General features: G+C 40.5%; 1 protein-coding gene across 2 annotated transcripts in view; it reads right to left on the bottom strand.

Moving 5' to 3' along the window:
• The window catches only part of LOC147582105 (uncharacterized), a 134121-nt gene that overhangs the window by 11454 nt on the left and 109940 nt on the right, over positions 1-12727 (bottom strand). Inside the window, exon 5 of one of the 2 annotated variants that reach the window (XM_086705439.1) lies at positions 1866-1975. The exons of the other annotated variant lie outside the window; for it this stretch is intronic. The gene's annotated coding sequence lies outside the window, so the exon portion shown is untranslated. Of the gene's footprint in view, positions 1-1865; positions 1976-12727 lie in introns of those variants that run through there. 2 annotated transcript variants of the gene reach the window in all.

The following is a 12727-nucleotide window of genomic DNA, read 5'->3' as shown; positions in this document are numbered from 1 at the left end:
GTAGATATTTTTATTCTTGTCTCATCTAAAGGTTTTGCCATCCTTGTGCACAGCTGAAGACTCATGGTATTCATCCACCAGCATGCTTTAACACCTCGGCTTAAATAAGTTTACTAGATCAGCTAATTTTCCCAAGACACAATGTGACCCAAGATGGTAGTACCCTTAACAGCAGGTGGGAAAGACAAGCCATTAGCAATGGTATGAGTTTACACATACCCTGATGCTGAGTGTTTAGTAAAAGGCACTCCATCCGTTGACCGGTCAGTCGAGTAGAGGTATCCCTTGGGGTCAGACCGGCTTCCCAAGTCCTCTCTCCCTCGACTCCAGACTGAGTAGCTGTGCCTAAATTGTCTTCCAGATTACATATGGCTTCCCCATGCACCATCATATTTGATCTTCCTGTTAATTACCTTTATAGAATTCACAGAGCAGGAGCTGCAATGAGAGGCGGCAAGATGGCAAGACTTGCCCAGAATTGCATAGATAGTCCAGTCTCTCTTCAGGCTCCCATATTTCTCCCATTCCCAGCAATATCTTAGACATTTTCATAAGCATGAGGCGCATTTGGCCAATCATGGCTGAGCTGAATTTACTATTCCTATTTAAGGAGATCGGGAGTGCCAAGCTTAGAATCGCAGCTCAGTCCTTCCACCCTTCTGCATCTGGGATCATTTAAACACCTCACCCTGCTTGCAAAAATCCTAATGATGAGTTGACTAGCATTTGCACACCTCCCCACAAACCAGCTTTTAGATTCCAAATACGGAACTGTGCACTGCCCGACTGAAACATCTCTTTCTGTGTTATTGCTGTCAAATCAAGAGACTATATTTTCAAGTTCCAAAGGGCTAGACTGAAGTCAATATTTGTAAATATTAACTACCACATTTTTTCTTCCAGTCTGATAGCAAGCAATCCAAATTGGATTGGGGTCTGCACAAAAAAAAAAAAAAAAAAAAAAAAAACACCTCTCCATTTATATGAACTGTGCTCTTTAGCAGAATGGTGGTGGTATAAAAAAGGGCCCAATTCAGCTCAGAAACCTAGACTCTTTATCGCCCATCAGTCAAGGTGAAAAGCTCTCTGAAACTCCAGTGAGATTAGATTTAACATAAACTTCCTGAGCTGAATTCCATTATTGCTAAAATAACTAGAAGGAAATCATTTAAATATTTTCCAGAATGCCAGTATTGGAGATTTCTTGGCTTTTGGCTAATAGAATTTTGAGAAGAGTTCATCCTCCCTCAAAGTGTCAAGAATTACTTAAGTTTTAGATCTAAAAAGGACATTACAGGAGTGTTAGTTCAACCTTCCTGCTAATGAAAGATATCCTGACAGAACTGAACCAAATTTTACTCCAGATGTCCAGTAATGGGTTCCATTACTTCCCAAGAGGTGTCCTTCCCGTGTTGAACACCAAATTATGTTGGTAGATATAACCAAAGTGACAGGAAGTGACTATAAGGCCCTACTGCTTCCCCTAGACAGAGAAAAGAAATAGGTGATAAGCTTCTTGTCTTCTTATAGCCAGGTGTGATATGGCCATGATGAAAATAGTTAATAGTTCAAACATCTGCTAGAGATCTCATTCAGTTAAAAGAAAAGCGTGCAATAACTTCTTAACTCCCCCAGTGATTATTTCCATTTTCGGGATATGGAGAAAAAGAAATACTGTGTGGACAGTATTCGTAAGCAGTAATTACTAGTTATATGGAAATGATTTCAACTTGAAAAAAGGGATTAGTACATTATATTAAATTTCATATAATTGAGAAAATCAACTTGGTACAAAATTGGACCTGAAGCAACTTTCGAAGAGCCAAAAATAAAAGTCCGTGTAATCTCGTGATATTCCAATTCACTTACCCTATTACCTTTCCACCAGTTGGTATTCACTGAGCGTCTACGTGCGCCATGCTCTGGGGGGCATAAAGGGAGTAAAGATGAATATCTGACTGGAGGAGCTGGCAATCTAGCAGACAAAACAAATAAATCCAGGAACCAGGCCTGTGATCTTAACTATAAGACAAAACGTTGTGTTCTCTTGACTTTACTCTTCTCCTGTAGGTGTAACAGGATTTGGACAAGGAGTTCTTTGAGTGTCCTTGCAGCTGTGAGTGGCAAGATCACTGGTGGGAGGGCTCATTCCAACATTCAACTCAAGTCAGCACAAAAGGCTTTAAAGTATTTTTTTATTTACTGATTTGTTTTGAGAGAGAGAGAGAGCAAGAGCTCACGAGTGAGGAAGGGGCAGAGAGAGACAGAGGGAGAGAATGCAAAGCAAGCTCTGCACAGTCAGCACAGAGCCTTCACAGGGCTCGATCTCACGACCCTGCGATCATGACACGAGCCGAAATCAAGAGTTGGATGCTCAATCAACCTGAGTCACCCAGGCACCCCAACACAAATGGCTTTAAAACACCTCTAATGAGCATTCTAGGAACATGGGAGGGTGAGAAGAAGAAAGCTAAGGAAGGTAACACTTTTAAGTGCCTAATATTATTAGTTGTCATTACGCTGGGTGTTTTACATTCAATATCTAACTTCACCAGAAGAAAAATTACATGGAGCTAAGTGTTATTATATCAATTTTATGGCAGAGGAAACTCAGGCTGAGTGGATTCTACCATGTGCCTGAAATCACATACCGGTAAGTACCTGAGTAAGGATTAGACCCTTCTAAGTTCCCAACAAAACTTCACATCGTAAGGCTAAGGCCAGTCTGTTTTCCAAGGTTTTGAAAGTGTATTCCAAGTTCTGTTTTTTCGGCATCTCTTATGTGATATCGTCGACAAGACTGGTTGATTGAATTTAATTCAGTGCCGCCTTCAACTCACATTCCAAAAAATGTATCCGCCAAATTTTGGAGACACAAAGATGAATGAGACATGGTTTCTTTCTTCGAAGAATTTAAGTCCAGCAAAGGAGACAAAATGCTAACACAGAAAGAGAGCGGTGCAGGATGTGTTTGTAGACATTAACCCAGGTGGTGGTGTTCACTGAGTCACAACTAACTCCCTCTGTGATGGGATTCCACTCGGCTCTCTATCCTCTGCCCTCCTCCCTCTTCCACAGGCTCCACTGACATTTTCTCAGCTCCTGGACCTCTCGTGCAGCCTTTCTCCCACTCTGCTTGGGTGAGCTATGGTGAGGTCAGCTGTACATCAAGGGAGGGATACTGGAGAAGGTTATGCATGTTTGATGCCCATGGTTCTCTGGAAAGAGCACAGCCTGCAATGTAGGGCCACATGGGGAAGCACCGGGGTCACTCATGAAGAAAGGGGAACTGTGGATGGCACCTTTATGCAATTTCCGGGAGAAAGACTGGGCAAGGCAGGGCGAGCAAACCGATTGGATTCTTTGAACAGCTGGAGCAGCACCTGGTCAGGGGTTGGCCCTGGTTGTCTGGCCCATGACTCTGGGGATTTTAGTCTGCACTAATTAGTGGTCTGGAGGATGAGATCCCAGCAATGGAGGCAGTGGCAGACTGGACTTCATCAGTTGTTCCAGAAGGGGAACTAACTGGTAGGTAGCCAGGGTCCTCCAACGGGGTCAAAACAGCATTTTTTAAAAACTATATACACTGTATGTCATCTCAGACACCCTGGAAAACTCCTATCATTAAGTGCATGCTGTGTTGTAATTGCTTATTGAGTTTGTCTTTCCCTCTTGATTAATCTGGCTCCGTGAGGACAAGAACAACCCTAGTGTCTAAGATATAGAAGACGGTCTGATAAATGGTTTGCGTAAAAAATAATGGCATTTAGGTTGCGTTTTGAAGGATGAATAGATCTCTAGGAGCACGTGTGTTGGGTACAAAACGTAGACAAAGGGAGAGTAGACCAAAGGCTTCAAGATATTCCAGAAAGTGTTATTTGAGAATGACAAATGTTGTTAGGTTTTTTAGGTTAGCATTCGGGGAGAAATATCAAGGTGTAATGAGGTTAGAAAAGATAACTTGAAGTCTGATTAAGAAAAGCTTTAAATGTTGGGGCGCCTGGGTGGCGCAGTCGGTTAAGCGTCCGACTTCAGCCAGGTCACGATCTCACGGTCCGTGAGTTCGAGCCCCGCGTCGGGCTCTGGGCTGATGGCTCAGAGCCTGGAGCCTGTTTCCGATTCTGTGTCTCCCTCTCTCTCTGCCCCTCCCCTGTTCATGCTCTGTCTCTCTCTGTCCCAAAAATAAATAAACGTTGAAAAAAAATTAAAAAAAAAAAAAAAAAAAAAGAAAAGCTTTAAATGTTAGGCTAAGGGATTTTGATGCTATACAATGGAGTGTTATCAACTCTCAGCACTAGTAGATGGCTGGATCAACAAGTACCACGGGTGGCTTCTCAGCATGAAAAAGAAATAGGAAAGATCAGATGTGTCCTACCATGACCGATGTCCAGTGTTTAACCAGCACGGTTTAAGTAGAAATGCTTTTGCCCCCACAGCCAGCCTCCACATTCAGTTCCTTGCAGGGTCCATGATCAGATACAGTGTCATGTGTTGATGAACTCCAAAAGGAGCTACAAAGAAATCCCTCAGCTCTTATTACCAATAGATTATATCTTGTGTTTCACCTCTTTTCTGAGTGTAGAATGAGTAGATGAAAAAGAAGCCTCCAGAAGTATAGTTAGTGCATATTTCCAAGTAATATGTAATGCATAATATATAATTGCTAAAGTCATAAAATATCTGGTCTCTAAGCAAGTTATATTTATCTAATGACTGCCCAAAGATCTTTAAATTACTGTTTAATAACTATCCTGCTCTCTTATTAAGGAAAAACCATACATGGTGTGATATTGTACTATCGTTTATTATTTTTCTTCAGACACAGACATGACACCATAACATTAAGAAGTCATGTCTTTGGCCATATTCAAATAAATAAAATACACTAAAAGCCGCAATCTGTGAAAGATCGCAGGGTTTCCACAAGAAAATGAAAATGTAGATGCAGACCTCTGATTTGCTCAGTCCCTTCATGAACCCTTTGCAGTCTGCTCCGCATGAGACACAAAGGGCTTTTGTGACGCATATGCTGTGCATCACAAATGGAGAGCCCTAGCCAAAGAAAATATACAGTTACCAGAAGAATAAACCCAGGATGAAAAGCACAGAGGTAGCATCAATAGACGTCTAATGTGCCATTGGCCCCATCTGGTTAGAATCACATCATCAAAATTAGAACTGGAGTAGACCTTCCAGGTCATCCCTGGAACACCTTGCCAACACAACAATCATCTTTTTGAGGACCAGGTCCGGTTCAATATCATGTGTCTCAAGAGACAAGAATTCCACAGATTCTGTGGGAGAGATATTTACCATATTTAAAGAGACAACTGTAGTCATAGTAGAGATTTCAGTCAGTAAAATAATTGCATTCAGCCTTTGAAATATAAGGCATTGGCTTTTTTTTTTTAAGTAGGTATTTTCTCCATAGAAAACAAAGAGCTTGGTGCCTGAAGAATCACAAATGGAATAGACACAAGAATTGCTACAAGCGGTACACAGATCTAAGGGAACCTCAGAACCATGTCAAAGGACCTCACAGAATCAGTCCAAAGAAAGTCTATGTCAGTGTGCAGTCTTCTTCTATGATAAGGAAGGGGCTGATGCAGGAGCTTGCTCAGGGGCTGGAAAAAGACATAACCAGAGGTACAGGCTCTCACTCTAGATAAGAGAGTACCCTCAGTCATCTTTTGGAGCTAGTGGGAGAAAAGAGAACAATTGCATATTGAGACATCCTGTGTGGAAAGCCAAGAGGTAGAATCAGAACACGTGTCCAATTTTCAAAGATAGAGCCTGTGGAGTCAGGAGTTTGGAAAGAGGAAGATAAGATCGAGTACAAACAGTTTGGGATCAAAAGGAATGAGGGGGATCTTCTAAGTGATTCTGTTTGAGTCATTTTAGGGGCACCTGGGTGGCTCAGTCGGTTAAGCGGCCGACTTCGGCTCAGGTCATGATCTCTCAGTCCCTGAGTTTGAGCCCCGCGTCGGGCTCTGTGCTGACAGCTCAGAGCCTGGAGCCTGTTTCAGATTCTGTGTCTCCCTATCTCTGACCCTCCCCTGTTCATGCTCTGTCTCTCCCTGTCTCAAAAATAAATAAAACGTTAAAAAAAATTTTTTTAATTGTTTTTTAGTGAAAGCTTTGGTTCAAATGAGGCCTTACGTGGTGGCTCGGTATATGTGAGACATATACAACATAGAAACAGCAGCCTTTCTCAGGGAGACGTGACGTGGGATCAAATCAGTAATACGGAAGCTCTCATGCCCAAACCTACCTATTTCAATGGAGGACCTTGCTATACTTCTGTCGAACCCCCAGAGTTGATTTAAAACACGAATTTGCAACAGTAGAGTTACTAATCAATTATGTTGAGTATTCTGTGGTGGGACACATCAAAAGGGAGGAGGTATCGTTCTTTAATAAAGAATTCTACCCATGGAACTCAGAGATTGTTTTATTTAGGGCAGTATCCTATTACCTCGCATGTCCATGTGACTGAGTTGTCCTCACAAACACCACAATCATATTTGTCTCCGCAGACCGAGCGTGTGATGAGCTGCCTGTGAACACTGTCTGTGGCTTGATTTATGTATGCATCAGCAAAGCAGGCCAGACCAGCTTAAAGGGTTCAAGATGGGGAGTGTACCTAAGAGACAGAATGGTATGTAGAGTTGAAAAGAGAGAAGAGAGAATAGCCAAACTAGAAAACAGGAGAGGAGTTAGAAAAATAAACCCAGGGTCAGTAACAGAACCACCAAGGATGAAACTGGGTGCTATGGTTTATGGCTATGCCATGAGTATTACAACATGGATGTTTTCCTGAATCGAATGCATAGACCATCCTTGTTTCTTGCTAACAGAAATATGCCTTTGTTTGGATAATATACTCTCCTCCATCCAACCAAGTTTAACTAGATCAGTCATAGTAATTCCTTTCACTTTGCCAATAATTGACTTAGGAATAGGCATACGATGCCATTGTGAGCAAAGGGGAGCTCTAATACACAACTTGTGTGAAGAATTCCCTGCTCTATGATGGTTTAACTGGAGTAAGATGGTCCCTCTTCTTTCCCAGATGGTAAGTCTGAATAACTGAAACTATAGCAGTCATCCTGTGGCTCTGAGATAACTTCCCGAGTGATAATGTTGACAGCTCGAATCATCTAGGGGTGCCTGGGTGGCTCAGTCAGTTGAGTGTTCGACTTCGACTCAGGTCACGATCTCGCAGTTCGTGAGTTTGAGCCCCGCGTCGGGCTCTGTGCTGACAGCTCAGAGCCTGGAGCCTGCTTCAGATTCTGTGTTTCCCTCTCTCTCTGCCCCTTCCCGCTCATGCTCTGTCTCTCAAAACTGAATAAACGTTAAATAAAAAAAAGACAACTCGAATCATCCATATTCCACTTCCATTCTACTGAATGACCCAACCTTGAACTTCCCTACCCTGTGGCTTCTCTTTATAGGAAATATTACCTTTTTTTTTTTTTTCATTGCTTAGGTTAGTTGAGGCAGGGGCTTCTGTTAGTTGCAAGCTAAGCATCCTGACTGATACCAGAATATAGAAAGCAGCTTTATAACCCAACGACAGTTGGAATCCCCTTAGTCATTTCTTATACACATTGTTTGATATCTGTCACTGAACTGAATCTTGAAGCAGCAGATATTCACTTAGTAGAGAAGGCCCAAGAAATATGATTGCAGAGGGCTGATTTTGTAAGGTGAAGCCACACTTTTATCACAGAGTCCAAATGAACAGTTTAAATGTTTATGCCTACTGGACTGACATAGAACACATGGAAGAAAGAAAAATCTTTGGGAAAAAAGCAAGGAAAATCAATCAACAATGTGTGTACTCTCCCTGAGTGTAGGCACCATGTTTTCTGTATTGTTGGGTATCCAATACTCAGCAACATGCCTGGCATATGGTAGGTTATTTACAAGTGCTGAATTAAGCAATTGAAAGAGACTAGGGATCTAGTAATTAACATTATTCTTTGTTTAATCTCGGCCTTTCCAGTCGCTTATGGCATATTTCAGTAGATAAGGCTGGGCTGGCACCAGGAACTAAATGCAAACACTAGAGCTAGTGAAGCATGAGTTGCAAACGTGGCACAATCATGGGAATCTGAGACAGAGACTGTTGATTATTCATTAAAGTTAAAATACATGTTCATCTTCCCAGGATGGCAGTAAGAGTCACAATGCATGAATCTAAAACCTACGTGCGTGAACATCACAGCTCACAATAATCTGACACGTCCTACCTTCTGTGACCTTTCCAACAATGCTGGGCTCACCCTAGACTACAGTTTCCAGACTCCCTTGCACGGTTTTTCCATGTGAAAATTTCCACATGGAAATTTGGAAAGCTAACAGAATGTAAGGGAACTTGATGGATACCATTTCTGAGCATAACTTTTAAGAATCAAGTGTGCTATCTTCATGTTCTCCCTTCACTATCCTGCCAGCTGGACGAAGACAACAACAAAGCCCGGAGAGAGCACCAGAGTCACAAGCTGGAAGGCACCTGGGTCTGTGAATTACCATGACAAACAGTCAACACCAGCCAGTAATAATATGTAATTGAGATCGTTCTGTTACATATTATGCCATCTTTTTTGGCCTACTTTAAATAATCAACCTGTCCACACCAGTTTGGCTTATAAGCAGAATACCAGCCTTATCGACATCTCCAGATGATAGAGATAACTCTGTTTTAATTTTTTTTTTTTTTTGTGAAAATGGATGTGTTATATAGTTCACGATGCTCTGATATACACTAGTTGGTACTAGCCTCCCAACAATCCCATGAAATAGACAGAGTAGATATTGTTACCCTCATCTGAGACATGAGAAAAATTGATGGTCAGATACTGGACAAATTATCTAAATCTACTGAGTGCTAGATTTAGAACTCAAGAATAAATCCTTTTACTTCAAAGTCTTTGCTTTTTGTATTCGAAATATGCTGAATGCCTGCCTCCATACAAAATATCTTCTTGATGGTAACTTGACTGCAGAAATACTCCCAGGGCATTAGAGATTATTTTCAGAGCTTCAACTCACTTGAATTCTAAATACGAATTTAAATATGGAAAGATTTATAATTCCAGAGGATTTAGCAATGAGGTCGGCTCTACTACAGACTATTTTTTTTTTTTTTTAGATTCTCTCAGTGCCTCAGACTTGGATGGTTCCCACTGAGGTTGTTGACTCATTCTCCTTCCCAAAAAGAAAAGCTTCTGTGATGCATCACTAAGAATAAGTCAGCCCCTTTACTTGATCACCTCTCATGATGGAGCACACACTACCTCAAAAACTTTCTCAACCTCTTGTTAGGGTGACCAGCTCATCCCAGTTTCCAAGAACTTTTATGGTTTTATAACTGAAAGTTCCAGTCCTGGGAACCCCTCAGTTTTTACCAGTCTGGAAAGTCTGGTCACCCTATTACTGCTGAACAGTGGAAACTGTTAATTTCCAATTTTAATTGAAATGATATCTGCCTTGCTATAACTTCTGACTAGTTTCTATTATGCAACCAAAATTTGTTTCCTGGTTATATCTGGATTGTCCCTGGTTTTCTATAGCTACCAAAGTCTACAGTAAGACTGCACTATCATAAACTGCAAGACCAGTAGATCAGGGGCACCTGGGTAGCCCAGTCAGTTGAGCGACCAAGTCTTGATTTCAGCTCACATTATGATCCCAGGTTTGTGGGATTGGGATTGAGTCCCACATCAGACTCCACACTGAGTTTGAAGCCTCCTTAAGATTCTCTCTCTTTCTCCCTCTGTACGTTTCCCCTACTTGGGTACTCTCTCTCTTAAAAAAAAAAAAATCAATCGATCATAGATCTAAGCTTTTAATCTTTGGACTAGATAGACAGGGCCTGATGTCACACTATCAATAATCCCTATCCCCTAAATACATTATTCCCTCTATAAGCCTATAGTGTTACCCTTTTGAAATTGTTTTCCTTGTTCTCCAAGTAGAGTTTTATGATAGAATTAATGACAATGAAAATAAAAATACACCTACTGTAACCTTTCATGGATAAAGATAATTTATTAATTAATAATTGAATCTTAAAAAGAAATTAGTTATTTTCCCACTTCATGTTCTTGAGGGAAAAAATAATAATTGTCTTCTAAGATTTCACCATTGAGCTTACTGTCTGTGAGAATTGAACTTTTTTCTTTCTTTCTTTCTTTCTTTCTTTCTTTCTTTCTTTCTTTCTTTAATATAAGCGCACCACTTACTCTTTGGGGAAAGGAACAGTCTCTGTTATTGGGTACTGAGGGACCACCAAAACCAGGAAATTCATGTTTTATGAGTTTTCCCCAAATCAAAGCAACAGGGTTATGGTCAACATCACCCTTTCATTCCCACTGGGTACTTCCAGAGAGGTGCCTTTGGGGGCAAAGGAAACTTTTTGCAGTGTAAAGCACATGCAGTTCATTGCTTTCTTTCCTGCTGAAAATCAAGACTGGGATCCTAAGAGCCCATAAGGTTCTACACCAAGCCAGACGGGTCTCTTTATGCTGTTTTGACTTTCTTGCTACTTATGATATCTGCCACCTGATAAAACACTTCATAAACCCAGTTCTTGAATGTATAGTCTCTGTACGTAGCAAAATGAAAACTAAAATGATAAGTATTATCAGAACTACCAAGATGGATCTGAGAATTTTGAAAAGCAAATGTTTTTAGCAAAGATTTAAGTTGACTGTACTTTGGGAAGGTTATAATAATCTAAGGTTATAAGGTTAAAACAGTAGTCTTGTAAATGGTGTAGGATTTTTGAGGGCTAAATTTTCAAATGGTAGGATGTTAGAATGAAATGGGACTTCAGAGATCATTTACTTAAACCATCCCTATTCTGCCAAGGGGAAAACTGAAGTCCAGAGAGCACAGATCATCACACTGATGGTCCATGGAAGATTCTGCAGACAACCAGACTGATCTCTCATTCAAATTCAACAAGTCAAAGAGTGATTCTCTACCGTTGGGGAGTGAGGCAGCCCTTTGAGAATTGGATTCATGTCATGGAACCTGCCAAAATGCACATACACTCAAAATTTCTCATGTAATTTCAGATTTATATACCTTGGGAAGTTTGTCTTGGGATCCCCTTGGACTATGCTCTTAGGCCATGCTTGATTTTCCAAGGGAAAAAATCAGGGAATTCCTGAATGAGCTCTATATTAAATGGATACTTAAAATTAAGAATTCAATTGTTTGAAATTCAATACTTTTTAAGAGAAATCAATTTTGGGCTGTTGTTTTACATTCAAATTAAGGCTCTATGCAAGTTTTATGTTAATAGATTGTTTGGACATTAGAATTAAAATCAGAAATTCACTCAAGGACTAGTAGGGTAGGACCTGGGTAACGTCACTCAAATTAACACCTTAAAATGTCTAGATCTAATTTTTCTAAATCTAACTGTGATTCAAAATTTTTATAAAAAGTTATGGAAAGCAACTTAAACTTTTTTGCCCCAATTTTAGAATAACCTCTACAGTCCAACTATACTGCAAGTCTTTGATAAACAGTGATAAATAATTGATACTAGTAACTAATATTTGTTGTTCCCTTACATGACACCAAGTGAGTTTATGGGTTTTATCTTTTCATAACAGTATAAGTTGGGTATTTATACACATTTTTAACAGTTAAGAAGAATCAAATCTCACAGAGGTTCAAACATCCCCTAAGGTCATCAGCTAGTGCAGTCATCCGCTATTCTGTCCCCACTCCACTCTCAAACCAAGAGAAATTTGGTGATTTCTGGGAGCATTGTTAGTCATCATATCTAGGAAAGTGATATTCACATCCCTTATCTCAGGCCAGGAATGTCACTAAACATCCTACAATGTATAGAATAGACCTCCCTCACACAACAAAAAATTATTTGGCCCCAAATGTCAATGCAGCTGAGGTTAGAAAACCCTAAATGATTAAGTGTCAAGATAGAGAATTTATACCTAAAGAATATTAGCCAAGAATGCACACTCAATATTTGCTCTCAAAATACATGTTCAACATTACTGTTTTTTTCAAAATAATAATAGTCTTTCATTTTGAAAACTTTGGTTGTGCTCACTTGACAGTTTTTTTAAGTCACAGTTTGTAAACTTTAAGCTACAGGACTGGGTAAATCTGGGTAGATTATGACAACAGTATTTGCATATGTGTGCCACAGGAGCTGGTGAGAAGAATGGAACCTGCCTAAGACAATCTCAGGGACAGGTCCACCCCAATAGGGCATCAATACTTAAATAAGTATCTTGAAGATCACATTTGGGTCACATTTTATTGAGGGAGGTGCTTTGTAGAGATTGGTAAAATTGAGGAAGCCTGTATGTTTAATATTGAATTATTTTTCCCAAGCATCTTTTATACAATGAGCTGGGATTGATACAATTCTTCAAGTTGTAACTCAAGGTCTGCACTCAGGGAGATGTCATCCAGGCTGGTATGGGTTTTAGCTAAGTACAGGTCATCAGTTCCACGCTGTGCTCTGGGCAGAGAGCAAGCTGCTACCTCCTGTCCTCATCCACCATTCCACTGGGAGGTAGGGGCCATGGAAGCCCTCAGAGGTCAGTGGAGAAAGCATGATTTTGTGAATCCAAAGCAGACTGAACAGAGCACTCTTTTATCTTGGTGCAAAGGTTCAGCCTTTGTTCTGGGACTGATTTCTTGAAGTGCAATCATTGACAACATTTAATCAGAA

Source organism: Puma concolor, chromosome B1 (genome assembly GCF_028749965.1).
Source record: "Puma concolor isolate L17-30 chromosome B1, mPumCon1.1.hap2, whole genome shotgun sequence".
NCBI classification, from domain to species: domain Eukaryota; kingdom Metazoa; phylum Chordata; class Mammalia; order Carnivora; family Felidae; genus Puma; species Puma concolor.
This window is presented reverse-complemented; position numbering and strand designations above follow the sequence as displayed.